We start from the raw sequence: 13,898 nt of genomic DNA, 5'->3' as shown, positions 1-13,898 counted from the left end.
TTCTTAACCACTAGACCAGGTACCTCAGCTGGTAAAGAAACCGCCTGCAATGTGGGAGACCTGGGTTTGATCACTGGATTAGGATGATCCCCTGGAGAAAGGAATGGCTACCCACTCCAGTATTCTGGCCTGGAGAATTCCATGGACTACAGTAGGTGACCAATATGCTACTGCAGAAGAGTGGGGAAATAACTCCAGAAAGAATGAAGAGACAGAGCCAAAGAGAAAACAATGCCCAGTTGTGGATGTGACTGGTGATGGAAGTAAAGTCTGATGCTATAAAGAACAATATTGCATGGGAATCTGGAATGTTAGGTCCATGAATCAAGGTAAGGTGGAAGTGGTCAGACAGGAGATGGCAAGAGTGAACGTCAACATTTTAGGGATCAGTGAAGTAAAATGGACTGGAATTGGAGAACTTAACTCAAATGATTGTTATATCTATCACTGTGGGCAAGAAGCCCTTAGAAGAAATGGACTAACTCTCATAGTCAACAAAAGTCCAAAATGCAATAATTGGGTGCAATCTCAAAAATGACAGAATGATCTTTGTTCATTTCCAAGACAAACCATTCAATACCACAGTAATCCAAGTCTATGCCCCAACCACTAATGCCAAAGAAGCTGAAGTTGAATGATTCTATAATGACCTACAAGACCTTCTAGAACTAACACCTAAAAAAGATGTCTTTTTCATCATAGGGGACTGGAATGAAAAAGTAGGAAGTCAAGAGATACCTGGATTAACAGGCAAGTTTAGCCTTGGAGTACAAAATGAAACAGGGCAAAGGCTAACAGAGTTATGCCAAGAGGATGCACCGATCATAGCAAACATCCTCTGACAACACAAGAGACAACTCTAAACATGGACATCACCAGATGGTCAGTACTACTACCGATATCAGATTGAGTATATTCTTTGCATCTGAAGATGGAGAAGCTCTATACAGTCAGCAAAAACAAGACCAGGAGCTGAATGTGGCTCAGATCATGAACTCCTTACTGCAAAATTCAGACATAAATTGAAACAAGTAGGGAAAACCACTAGACTATTCAGATATGACCTAAATCAAATCCCTTATGATTATACAGTGGAAGTGAGAAATAGATTCAAGGGATTAGATTTGATAGACAGAGTGCCTGAAGAACTATGGATGGAGGTTTGTGACATTGTACAGGAGGCAGTGGTCAAGAAAAAGAAATGCAAAAAGGCAAAATGATTGAAGAGGCCTTACAAATGACTGAGAAAACAAGTGAAGTGAAAGGCAAAGGAGAAAAGGAAAGATACCCATTTGAATGCAGAGTTCCAAAGAATAGCAAGGAGAGATAAGAAAGGCTTCCTTAGTGATCAATGGAAAGAAATAGAGGAAAACAATAGAATGGGAAAGACTAGAGATCTCTTCAAGAAAATTAGAGATACCAAGGAAACATTTCATGTAAAGATAGGCACAGTAAAGTACAGAAATGGTATGGACCTAACAGATGCAGAAGATATTAAGAAAAGGTGGCAAGAATACACAGAAGAACTGTACAAAAAAGATCTTCATGACCCTGATAACCACGATGGTGTGATCACTCACCTAGAGCCAGACATCCTGGAGTGTGAAGTCAATGGGCCTTAGGAAGCATCGCTATGAATAAAACTAGTAGAGGTGATGGAATTCCAACTGAGTTATTTCAAATCCTAAAAGATGATACTGTGAAAGTGCTGCACTAAATATGCCAGCAAATTTGGAAAACTCAGCAGTGGCCACAGGACTGGAGAAGGTCAGTTTTCATTCCAATCCTAAAGAAAGGCAGAGCCAAAGAATGTTCAAACTATCGCCCAATTCCACTCATCTCACACTCAGGCAAAGTAATGCTCAAAATTCTCCAAATGAGGCCCAAAAGTACATGAACCGAGAACTTCCAGATGTTCAAGTTGGATTTATAAGAGCAGAGGAACCAGAGATCAAATTGCAAACATCTGTTGGATCATAGAGAAATCAAGAGAGTTCCAGAAAAGCATCTACTTCTGCTTTATTGACTATGCCAAAGCCTTTGACTCTGTGGATCACAACAAACTGTGGAAAATTCTGAAAGGGATGGGAATACCAGACCACCTGACCTATCTTCTGAGAAATCTGTAGCAGGCCAAGGAACAACAGTTAGAACTGGACATGGAATGACAGACTGGTTCCAAACTGGGAAAGGAGTATGTCAAAGCTGTATATTTTATCCTTTTTATTTAATTGATATGCAGAGTAAATCATGAGAAATGCTATACTGGATGAAGCACAAGCTGGAATCAAGGTCGCTGGGAGAAATATCAATAACCTCAGATATGCAGATGACACCACCGTTAAGGCAGAGAGTGAAGATGAAAGTGAAAAGAGGAGAGTGAAAAAGTTGGCTTAAAGCTCAATATTCAGAAAACTAAGATCATGGCATCTGGTCCCATCACTTCATGGGAAATAGATGGGGAAACAGTGGAAACAGTGTCAGACTTTATTTTGAGGGGCTCCAAAATCACTGCAGATGGTGAATGCAGTCATGAAATCAAAAGACACTCCTTGGAAGGAAAGTTATGACCAACCTAGACAGCATATTAAAAAGCAGAGGCATTACTTTGCCAACAAAGGTCCATCTGGTCAAGGCTATGGTTTTTCCAGTGGTCATGTATGGACGTGAGAGTTGGACTATGAAGAAAGCTGAGTGCCGAAAAATTGATGCTTTTGAACTATGGTGTTGGAGAAGACTCTTGAGAGTCCCTTGGATTGCAAGGAGATCCAACCAGTCCACCCTAAAGGAGATCAGTCCTGGGTGTTCATTGCAAGGACTGATGCTGAAGCTGAAACTCCAATACTTTGGCCACCTCAAGCGAAGAGATGACTCATTGAAAAAGACCCTGATGCTGGGAGGGATTGGGGGCAGGAGGAGAAGGGGATGACAGAGGATGAGATGGCTGGATGGCATCACCGACTCAATGGACATGAGTTTAAGTAAACTCTGGGAGTGATGGACAGGGAGGCCTGGCATGCTGCGATTCACGGGGTCACAAAGAGTCAGACATGACTGAGCGACTGAACTGAACTGAACTGATTTCTAAGATAACTACAATAAGACTCTGTGTTTGTATAATGCATTACAGTTTGCAAAGTGCTTTTGTGGCCTACATCATAGAGCGATGTTAGGTAAGCTTCAGCTAAGGATGTTCCACTCCCTCAAAATGGATATGGGATGATGAAGTAGCAGTGGCAAGGGAGGGTGCCTATAGGAACCACACAGAAAGCAGATTTTGGGGTTCAGTTAAGGAATCTTTGCTAGGTTCCACTACTTCAAGCTCTCCTTCCATTAAAACACGAGCAGGACCAATCCCTTCTCCTTGGATCAGTGTGACTCAGAGACAGCACAAGGACAGATGATCTTAGATGAGTTGAAACTGAACGTTCTGTTTTACATACTTTACTAACAGAAAATACTCTTAAAGGCGATCAAGAGAGCAGTGCAGGGCATAGAGCATTTCCTCACAGTAAAAATGACAACATGCTCCAAAGTCTAAGCCTACTTGGAAGTTGCAGAATTGAATGGAGCTTTGAAAGTAACAACAGGGGCTGTGTACCCAGACCATACAATATGGGCCTCCCCAGATATTTCTTGTAAGGGATCCTGGGGCAATGTTGCTGATTACAGGATGTAGGCTGCTGACAAACTCTATGACAAGTGTGGCAAAGGAAGTACAGAGCAGAAAATAAGAATGAAAAAGCAGGTGTTAGTTGTTCAGTCATGTCTGGCTCTTTTGCAAGTCCATGGACTGTGGCCCACCAAGCTCCTCTGTCTATGGAAGTCTCCAGGCAGGAATACTGGAGTAGGTAGCCATTCCCTTCTCAAGGGGATCTTCTTGACCCAGGGATCAAAGCTGGGTGTCCTACAATAAAGGCAGATTCGTTACTGTCTGAGCCACTAGGGAAGCCCCAAATAAGGATAGCAGTCTTCAAAAGTAAGAAAGGAAGGTATTTAGGAGATTCAAGTCAAACAGGGTATGTGTCTACATATATAAAATACATACTGATCCCAGTTTCAGCTTATTTAGAAGAAGTCATCATTTATATCTACTAGGGAGAATAAGCATAGCTTCAACCATATTTTAACGCTTGAACATATGTGAAAGAAGCAGGAACAAGACTCAAAATAGAGCACAGTATTGGTAATATATTCACGTATATACATTTATATACACGGACATGTACATGTGTATGTATATATGCACACACACACATATATTTGTAAAACAGAACTTTATGAATTGAAAAGAAAAAATAAAAGAATTAGGACAAAACAGAAATGTCAATAAACTCCATAATATATCTCACGTTCACAAAATAACTGCCAGTGAGACCCAACATAGAGATTTTAATTAGCATCAGTATTACCCCTGTTGTGAAGCCTTCTCTTAGCTCCCTTTCTTCTCATTACAGCTCATGACTTCCCTTCTATGTATGACCCATAGCACTTATCAGTTTGAGACTTTTTTAGCCTCAGTCACCATCATGATAGGTTGAATCATAGGTTTCTTTTGTTCTCCCAAATAGGCTTGAAGGATAGGATGAGGACCATGTTCTACTCAATTTAATATCTCTGACATCCAATTCAGTGTTTGAACAATGTATTTAGTCTATTCATGCTTGCTGAAATTGAAACTGAGTCATCGTCTCTCACAGAGATTTTTGTCTTGTGGAAGCAAAATCTTCTGACCTTCCAGTCCAGTTCTCCCAACTTGGTTCTCTCCTTCAGGCAAAGAATCAACATCTATCAAGCTAAGTTATTTTCCTTCTTCTGTAGGGGAATAAAGACAAAGAGTTTTTCCCCAGAGGCTAAGATACTAGTTTTTCTTACCTGGTGTTAAAGGGAAAAAAAAGAAAGACTATTGCAGACCTAAGACTGACTGCTGACCGGAAAACCAGGGAACTTGACTCAGGCAGAGGAACAGGTCTAGGAGCCCCTCAAGGATGAGGTTTAGGGAAGGAGAAAGCAGGTATTTTTTTTAAAGCAAAGACAATCCAACTGTTTTCATCCCATATTAGGAAAGCAAAATGTCTTAAGTGATGATGGTTGGCTGGTGCTACCTGAATCTACTGTTTGCGTGATTATGGGGCTGGTCTTTGAGAATATGGTATATATTTGGGCCATTTTGAGATTATGGTATGTAGGTACCTCATGATCTGCCTGATGGGGATGATGGAATCACTGGAGTGTCAGCAGGCTTGGTGGACTGGTCAGAGTTCAGCAGTGCACACAATTACCCTGGGGTTTACAGGCAGCCTTCCCATCTCTACTTTTTTTTTTTTTTTTTTGATGTTTTATCTTATTTTATATATTTTTTTTTCAGTGGGTTTTGTCATACATTGATATGAATCAGCCATAGAGTTACACGTATTTCCCATCCTGATCCTCCCTCCCACCTCCCTCTCCACCCGATTCCTCTGGGTCTTCCCAGTGCACCAGGCCCGAGCACTTGCCTCATGCATCCCACCTGGGCTGGTGATCTGTTTCACCATAGACAATATATATGCTGTTTTTTCGAAACATCCCACCCTCACCTTTTCCCACAGAGTTCAAAAGTCTGTTCTGTACTTCTGTGTCTCTTTTTCTGTTTTGCATATAGGGTTATCATTACCATCTTTCTAAATTCCACATATATGTGTTAGTATACTGTAATGGTCTTTATCTTTCTGGCTTACTTCACTCTGTATAATGGGCTCCAGTTTCATCCATCTCATTAGAACTGATTCAAATGAATTCTTTTTAACGGCTGAGTAATATTCCATGGTGTATATGTACCACAGCTTCCTTATCCATTCGTCTGCTGATGGGCATCTAGGTTGCTTCCATGTCCTGGCTATTATAAACAGTGCTGCGATGAACATTGGGGTGCACGTGTCTCTTTCAGATCTGGTTTCCTTGGTGTGTATGCCCAGAAGTGGTATTGCTGGGTCATATGGCAGTTCTATTTCCAGTTTTTTAAGACATCTCCACACTGTTTTCCATCTCTACTTTTGTCAAGAAAATCAAACCCAGTTCTTGTCACATAAACTGTGACTCCACTTTTCGACAGTCTTCCTTCTCTGAGGTAAGGAAAGGGATGGACATTGATTCAGTGCCTACTGGATAGCAGGAACTCTACTGTACTTAGAAACTTTACAAATGACATGAGGTCGATATCACCACTTTATGGAGGATGCCACACAGCTATTAAGTGGTAAATCTAGGGTTCAAAGCCTGGTCTAGTCTAGCTTAAAAATTTGGTTGATAGTTGATAACCTCTGATGTGCTTCAACAGCATCAACAGGCCACAGAACACTCACACTATTAGTGAATGACCTGGGCAGTTAGTTACAACATAGAGACCCAGAGGTCCATCCCAATCTGGATTTTTTACATCTTAGAGGCCCTGTGTTATTTTGTTAAGTGCAAGATGAGAAATTTAGACAGTCAAGAAAATAGACCAGTAGCATAAAATGCTAACTAGATGGAAAGTAAAAAAAAAAACTAACTAAAAACAAAACAAAACAAAAACCTAAGTGGAAATAGTGAAAGGCTGAAGGTTTTTAGGACATAAGAATCTAATTAACCACATCTAATGTTTTATTGATTTTGATGGTAGAAAAGCAGTATGTAAAAATACATGAAACAGAAAGTGTCCTTTATGATACAACTCACTAAAATTCAAATGAAGTAATAATGCATCTGAAAGTGTTTTAAAGGCATAAAATGCTATATAACTGTGAGGGGTTATTTGAACAAGAAAGCTTTTCTAGGAGAAACATGAAACATTGGTATTTTTGCCTCTCCTCTTAGAATGACAGCAGTTTTGAGAGTTGCTCTTTGCTGAAGAAACAACTTATGCTTATTTTCTCAGTTTGGCAGGATCAGGTAGAGAACAAAATTAGCCTTTAGGAGGAGAAACTCTCTGAGTCTATGTGAGGCTTCACAACTGTATTCTGAACCGTGGCCAAAAATGCTGGTTAGCACTTTTAAAAGTATTTTTAGAAAAAATGCATAGTGAGTGTGATAATCTAAATTAAACATTAATGGCATGCCTAGAGACTTTGTACAGTGAAATATTTTTACTTTAAAAAATCAATTTTTGTTTTATGCCTTGTACATATTCAATCTGCTTTCATCTGAGTTCTTTCTGACCTGTCAACCCTGTTCTTACTCCCACCCCCTCAATCTCTGGTTCTTTCTTCTCTAGCCTTACATCTCTCATTGTACTTGGGAGAAATGTGATTTTACTATTGCTTTCTCCTAGAACTGTGTCTTCTGATTCTCTGACGTGTCTAATCAAATACTTTTCCTCTTGAGTCTGAGAGCACATTGCGCCTTCTTCCCTTCTTCTTGTTCCCTATCTTTGTCCCCACCACCTTGGAGCTTCAAGTTCCCACTACAATTTCAAATTTAGAATATTTTGCTGTTCCTCCTACAAGGGAGCTTAAAATGCCTCTAATTACATTGCTTCCCAAGTCTCTCTTCTCCTTTGCAATTTAGATACAGCACAGTAGAAGAGTCTGCCTGACTCTCCTCTCTGATCTGTCATGTCTTTTTGAACAATTTCTGTTCTATGTTAGTCTTGCCTCAATAAGGGCCCAGCACCTCTTCTGTGTCTAAAAGGACTGTTTCACTGGTAAAGTCAAAGGGCCAAGGAGCTGCTAAATGGCAAGAGGCTTTGCTGTTTAGCCAGTGCCCTGTTGCTATTCAATTCCTGGCTGAAAATAAATTTCAGTCCTATTTACCTAAAACATTTACTTCTGTTTCCTATGATTGCAAGTTCTTATTTCAATCTGGATGTGCCCACAAGTGTAAAGTAAGATAAAAGGTCAACTGTTTCCATTGGCCCAAAGTAGCCTTCTTCAAAGAGAATGGAGTCTAGGGACTTCCCTGTTAGGACTCCAGGTTTCTACTACAGGGTTTATGGGTTTAATCCCTGGTCCGGGAACTAAGATCCTGCAAGCCGCATGGTGCTAGATAGTTGTTAAATATTCTCAAGTTTGAGCACTACATGAGAAGCTGTGGTGAGAAAAAACAACAGATATAAGTGGCAGGACAGTATTTTGAACATTAACTGACATTCCCCTCATTCCCACATTATCTTTCCTGTTATCTCTACCCCTCCCAGCACCCTCACCCTCAGGCTACTAATTATTTTGCCCTTAGGTTTTAAGAAAAGGAAACACAAAGTTGATTCCTGATGTTTTTGCATTTCAAAAAAGACTTCAAATTCATAAATAGGAAAGAGTTGAAGAGAACAGTCATTGAAGGTGAAAGATTCAGTTCACTCAGTCATGTCCACCACTTTGCGACCCCATGGACTGCAGCACACCACGCCTCCCTGTCCAACACCAACTCCCGGAGTTTACTCAAACTTATGTCCATTGAGTCGGTGATGCCATCCAACCATCTCATACTATGTTGTCCCCTTCTCCTCCCACCTTCAGTCTTTCCCAGCATCAGGGTCTTTTCAAATGAGTTAGTTTTTTGCAACAGGTGGCCAAAGTATTGGGGTCTCAGCTCCAGCATCAGTCCTTCCAATGAATATTCAGGACTGATCTCCTTTAGGATGGACTGGTTGGATCTCCTTGCAGTCCCAGGGAATCTACAACACCACAGTTCAAAAGCATCAATTCTTCGGCACTCAGCTTTCTTTATAGTCCAACTCTCACATCCATCAATGACTACAGGAAAAACCATAGACTTGACTAAATGGGCCTTTCTTGGCAAAGTAATGTCTCTACTTTTTAATATGCTGTCTAGGTTGGTCATAACTTTCCTTGCAAGGAGTAAGCGTCTTTTAATTTCACGGCTGCAGTCACCAACTGCAGTGATTTTGGAGCCCCAAAAATAAAGTCTGTCATTGTTTCCAGTTTCCCCATCTATTTCCCATGAAGTGATGGGACCACAAGCTATGATCCTAGTTTTCTGAATGTTGAGTTTTAAGCCAAATTTTTCATGCTCCTCTTTCACCTTCATCAAGAGACTCTTTAGTTGTTCTTCACTTTCTGCCATAAGGGTGGTGTCATCTACATATCTGAGGTTACTGATATTTCTCCTGGCAATCTTGATTCCAGCTTGTGCTTCATCCAGCCTGCCATTTCACATGATGTACTCTGCATAAGTTATAAGTTTCATAATCATGGTGACAACATACAGCCTTGATGTATTCCTTTCCCTATTTGGAACAAGTCTGTTGTTCCATGTTCAGTTCTAACTGTTGCTTCTTGACCTGCATACAGATTTCTCAGGAGGCAGGTCAGGTGGCCTGGTATTCCCATCTCTTGAAGAATTTGCCATAGTTTCTTGTGAGCCACATAGTCAAAGGCTTTGGCGTAGTCAATAAAGCAGAAATAGATGTTTTTCTGGAACTCTCTTGCTTTTTCGATAATCCAGAGGATGTTGGCAATTTGATCTCTGGTTTCTCTGCCTTTTCTAAATCTAGCTTGAACATCTGGAAGTTCATGGTTAATGTACTGTTGAAGCCTAGCTTGGAGAATTTTGAGCATTACTTTGCTAGCATGTGAGATGAGTGCAACTGTGCGGTAGTTTAAACATTCTTTGTAGTTTAAACATTTCTTTGGGATTGTACTGAAAACAGACCTTTTCCAGTCCTGTGGGCACCGCTGAGTTTTCCAAATTTGCTGGCATATTGAGTGTAGTCCTTTCACAGCATCATCTTGCAGGATCTGAAATATCTCAACTGGAATTCCATCACCTCCACTAGCTTTGGTCGTAGTGATGCTTCCTAAGGCCCATTGACTTCGCATTCCAGGATATCTGGCTCTAGATGAGTGATCACACCATTGTGGTTATCCAGGTCTTGAAGATCTTTTTTGGATAGCTCTTTTGTGTATTCTTGCCACCTCTTCTTAATATCGTCTGCTTCTGTTAGGTCCATACCATTTCTGTCCTTTATTGTGCTCATCTCTGCATGAAATGTTCCCTTGGTATCTCTAACCTTCTTGAAGAGATCTCTAGTCTTTCCCATCCTATTGTTTTTCTGTTTCTTTGCACTGATCACTGAGGAAGGTTTTCTTATCTCTCTTTGCTATTCTTTGGAACTCTGTATTCAAATGGGTATATCTTGCCTTTTCTCCTTTGCTTTTGGCTTCTCTTCTGTTCACAGCTATTTGTAAGGCCTCCTCAGACAGTCATTTTGCTTTTTTGCATTTCTTTTTCTTGGGGACGGTCTTGATCTCTGTCTCTTGTACAATGTCACGAACCTCCATCCATAGTTCATCAGGCACTCTGTCTATCAGATCTAACCCCTTGAATCTATTTCTCACTTCCACTGTATAGTCATAAGGGATTTGATTTAGGTCATACCTGAATGGTATGACCTAAGGTATAGTAGGTAAAGACAGTAGGTAAAACCACTGTCTTCAAATTTATATCTGAATTTGGCAATAAGGAGTTCATGATCTGAGTCACAGTCAGCTCCCAGTATTGTTTTTGCTGACTGTATAGAATTTCTGCATCTTTGACTGCAAAGAATATAATCAATCTGATTTCAGTGTTGACCGTCTGGTGATATCCATGTGTAGAGTTGTCTCTTGCCTTCTTGGAAGAGGGTGTTTGCTATGACCAGTGCGTTCTCTTGGCAAAATTCTGTTAGCCTTTGCTCTGCTTCATTCTGTACTCCAAGGCTAAATTTGCCTGTTACTCCAGGTGTTTCTTGACTTCCTACTTTTGCATTCCAGTCCCCTATAATGAAAAGGACATCTTTTTTGGGTGTTAGCTCTAGAAGGTCTTGTTAGGTCTAGAAGGTCTTGTAGAACTGTTCAACTTAAGCTTCTTCAGCATTACTGGTTTGGGCATAGACTTGGATTACTGTGAGACTGAATGGTTTGCCTTGGAAATAAACAGAGATCATTTTTTTTTTTTGTTTTTGAGATTGCATCCAAGTACTGCATTTCAGACTCTTGCTGACTATGATGGGTAATCCATTTCTTCTAAGGGATTGTTGCCCACAGTAGTAGATATAAATGGTCATCTGAGTTAAATTCACCCATTCCATTCCATTTTAGTTCGCTGATTCCTAAAATGTCAACACTCACTCTGGTTATATCCTGTTTGACCACTTCCAATTTGCCTTGATTCATGGACCTAACATTCCAGGTTCCTATGCAATATTGCTCTTTACAGCATCGGACTTTGCTTCTATCACCAGTCACATCCACAACTGGGTGTTGTTTTTGCTTTTGTTCCATCTCTTCATTCTGGAGTCATTTTTCCACTGATCTCCAGTAGCATAATCGGCACCTACTGACCTGCGGAGTTCATCTTTCAGTGTCCTATCTTTTTGCCTTTTCATACTGTTCATGGGGTTCTCAAGGCAAGAATACTAAAGTGGTTTGCCATTCCATTCTCCAGTGGCATTTTAGAAAACTTTGCCATTTTGTCAGAAATGTGAAAGATTAAGCTTTTAAAATACCAAAGCCCAAGCCTTGAAAGGACTGCGTACAGTATGTAAGAATCAGACTTTTCTGTTTCCTGGGACTAGGAAAGGTCTGGATCCAGTGAGGAAGTCAGTGGTGAGTAGACTTAAGGGTTCAGAGAAAGTGGTCTGCAAGGTGTACATCCTGCTGGAGAGCAGAGGGGATGTGAGCCCCACAAGCTGAGGACCTATGGCTGATTCATCTTGAGGTTTGATAGAAAACAGCAAAATTCTGTAAAGCAATTATCCTTCAATTAAGAAATAAATAAATTTTTTTAAAAAAGCAGTAAGATCCCAGAGTTCCCCATTCCTTGCCGAATGGGAAGGAATGACTGGCGAGAGCTGGGCCAGCTGGGTCAGAGATGCCTCCTAGGGTAAAATTCTAGAGAAGTGGTGAGAAGAGAAAATCTTCTGTCTCCCTTTGTGTGTGCCTGTCTCTGTATCCAAATTTCCCCCTTTAAAAAGAACACCAGTCATAGTGAATTAGTGCCCATCCTGATGGTCTCATTTAAACTTAATTATCTCTGTTAAAGACCTTATCTCCAAACACAGTCACGTTTTGAGGTCCTGGTCGTTAAGATGCTAACATACCTTTTTGAGAAAGACACAATTCAACCCATAACACACCATTTATACATATTAGCTCACGATCTCTTACTGAACTATTCTTTACACTCCCACCAAACACTTTTTCACCACCAAAGTCTTCTGGCAGAAACTGTGGTCAGGAAAACATCTGGTAAACTCATTCACACTGAGGTATAGGTTGCCAAAATGTCTTTGTCTATAAAGTACACTGGTTCAAAATGATATAAAGCAACATAAGAAATCAATAAAGTTTAATATCTTGTCCATCCTGGTAACATCTAGGTTTTAACAAATTGCAAAGAATTATATTCATTCTTCTATAACACAACATATAACATATGTGTTATATACTATAACATAAATTGTAGCAATATTTGGGATAATATGTAAAACTTGCTAAGCAATACTTGGCTTTTCTTATAATTAACATAAAAACATTTTCTATTAATGCAAAATAGAATTACATTCCATGTTGTTAGTACAAATATATGTACTCACAGTCCCTACTGAAGATTACTGTAAATTTCTTCTTTAACATTAATAAGAAATATAGATACTCCTAAAGGAACTGTGGGTTTTCCAGGTAGCTCAGTGTTAAAGAATCCTCCTGCAATGCAGGAGAGGCGGGTTCAATCCTTGGGTTGGTAATATCCCCTGGACAAGGCAATGGCAACTCACTCCAGTATTCATGCCTGAGAAATCCCATGGACAGAGAAACCTGGTGGGCTATAGTCCATGAGGTTGCAGAGTCAGACATGATTTAGCGGCTAAACAACAACAACAAAGGAAACGCAAACTTGGTAGCTACTGCTGTTTCATAAGTGATACAAAGCTTATGAAATTAGAAAGATATGTGAACCACTCAAATGAACAATGGCTTTAAATCTATCCCTTCTAAAATTATTATTAAGAGCCACTTTTGCAGGCATCACAATATTTTTTTAAACTCAAGAATGTGGACTGATAGCACAGCTATCATATTTAAGAAACAGTTATATCAAACTTACACTGAGAACTAAAAAGATAAGAAAACTGGACTTCATGTGTTATACTCTAAAATATAGTCAGTTCTCACTATGCAGGGTAGTTATATTCTACAAAGTTGCTGTGAACATGAAATTAGTGAATACTGAACCACTGCTGTTAGGGGAAATGCCGAGTTAGGTTCATGTGGGACTCTGGTCACAATATTTTTGTCAACTGAACTCATAATCTTGTTTCATGTGTGTTTCTGTGTAAAGACATATTATTCAATGTTTAATGATGATTAATTAACAATGAACTCACAGACAACAATACTATAATTTGTGTCTGAAAGAAGTCTATCTAACACTGTATTTTCTCCATAAAACACATCACAGTCCCCTTATGCTTAGGAGTGGGAGACAACACTTTCATGCTATGCTCGGGGACCATTTTAAATAGCAAAGTCACCACAAAAAGCACAGAAATTTGAAAAATAGCATTAAATAGACCACAAAAAGGACACTGGTTTATAGTATGAGACCTAAAACAAGGCCAAGTGTCACCTGTTTGACCTCACCTGGGAATGTGTATAATCAGCAACTCAAATATTTTTGCCCCTCTGCTCATCTCTGGGAATGACAGTGAAATGCCATGGATATTCATTTTGGTGTTGTAGATATATTTTTAGTCATAAATACAAAGCCCTGAATAAATGAGGTACTTTGATTTGGCTTCTATTATCCATAAACCAAACAAACAAACAAACAAAGTCTTACTTGCTTAACAAAATAGATTATTTATTTTAAAGTTAATATTTGCAATGTGAGGCCTCAGAATGCTGGATAAGTATAACTAATACCCAAACTTTGCTACTGAT

The 13,898-nt window shown here is 39.7% G+C and overlaps 1 long non-coding RNA gene across 1 annotated transcript in view; it reads right to left on the bottom strand.

Annotated features, from left to right (window-relative positions):
- Window positions 1-13,898, bottom strand: part of LOC136165263 (uncharacterized) — a 93,138-nt gene that overhangs the window by 56,130 nt on the left and 23,110 nt on the right. The window lies entirely within an intron of this gene.

Source organism: Muntiacus reevesi, chromosome 3, assembly GCF_963930625.1.
Source record: "Muntiacus reevesi chromosome 3, mMunRee1.1, whole genome shotgun sequence".
Lineage (NCBI taxonomy): Eukaryota > Metazoa > Chordata > Mammalia > Artiodactyla > Cervidae > Muntiacus > Muntiacus reevesi.
This window is presented reverse-complemented; position numbering and strand designations above follow the sequence as displayed.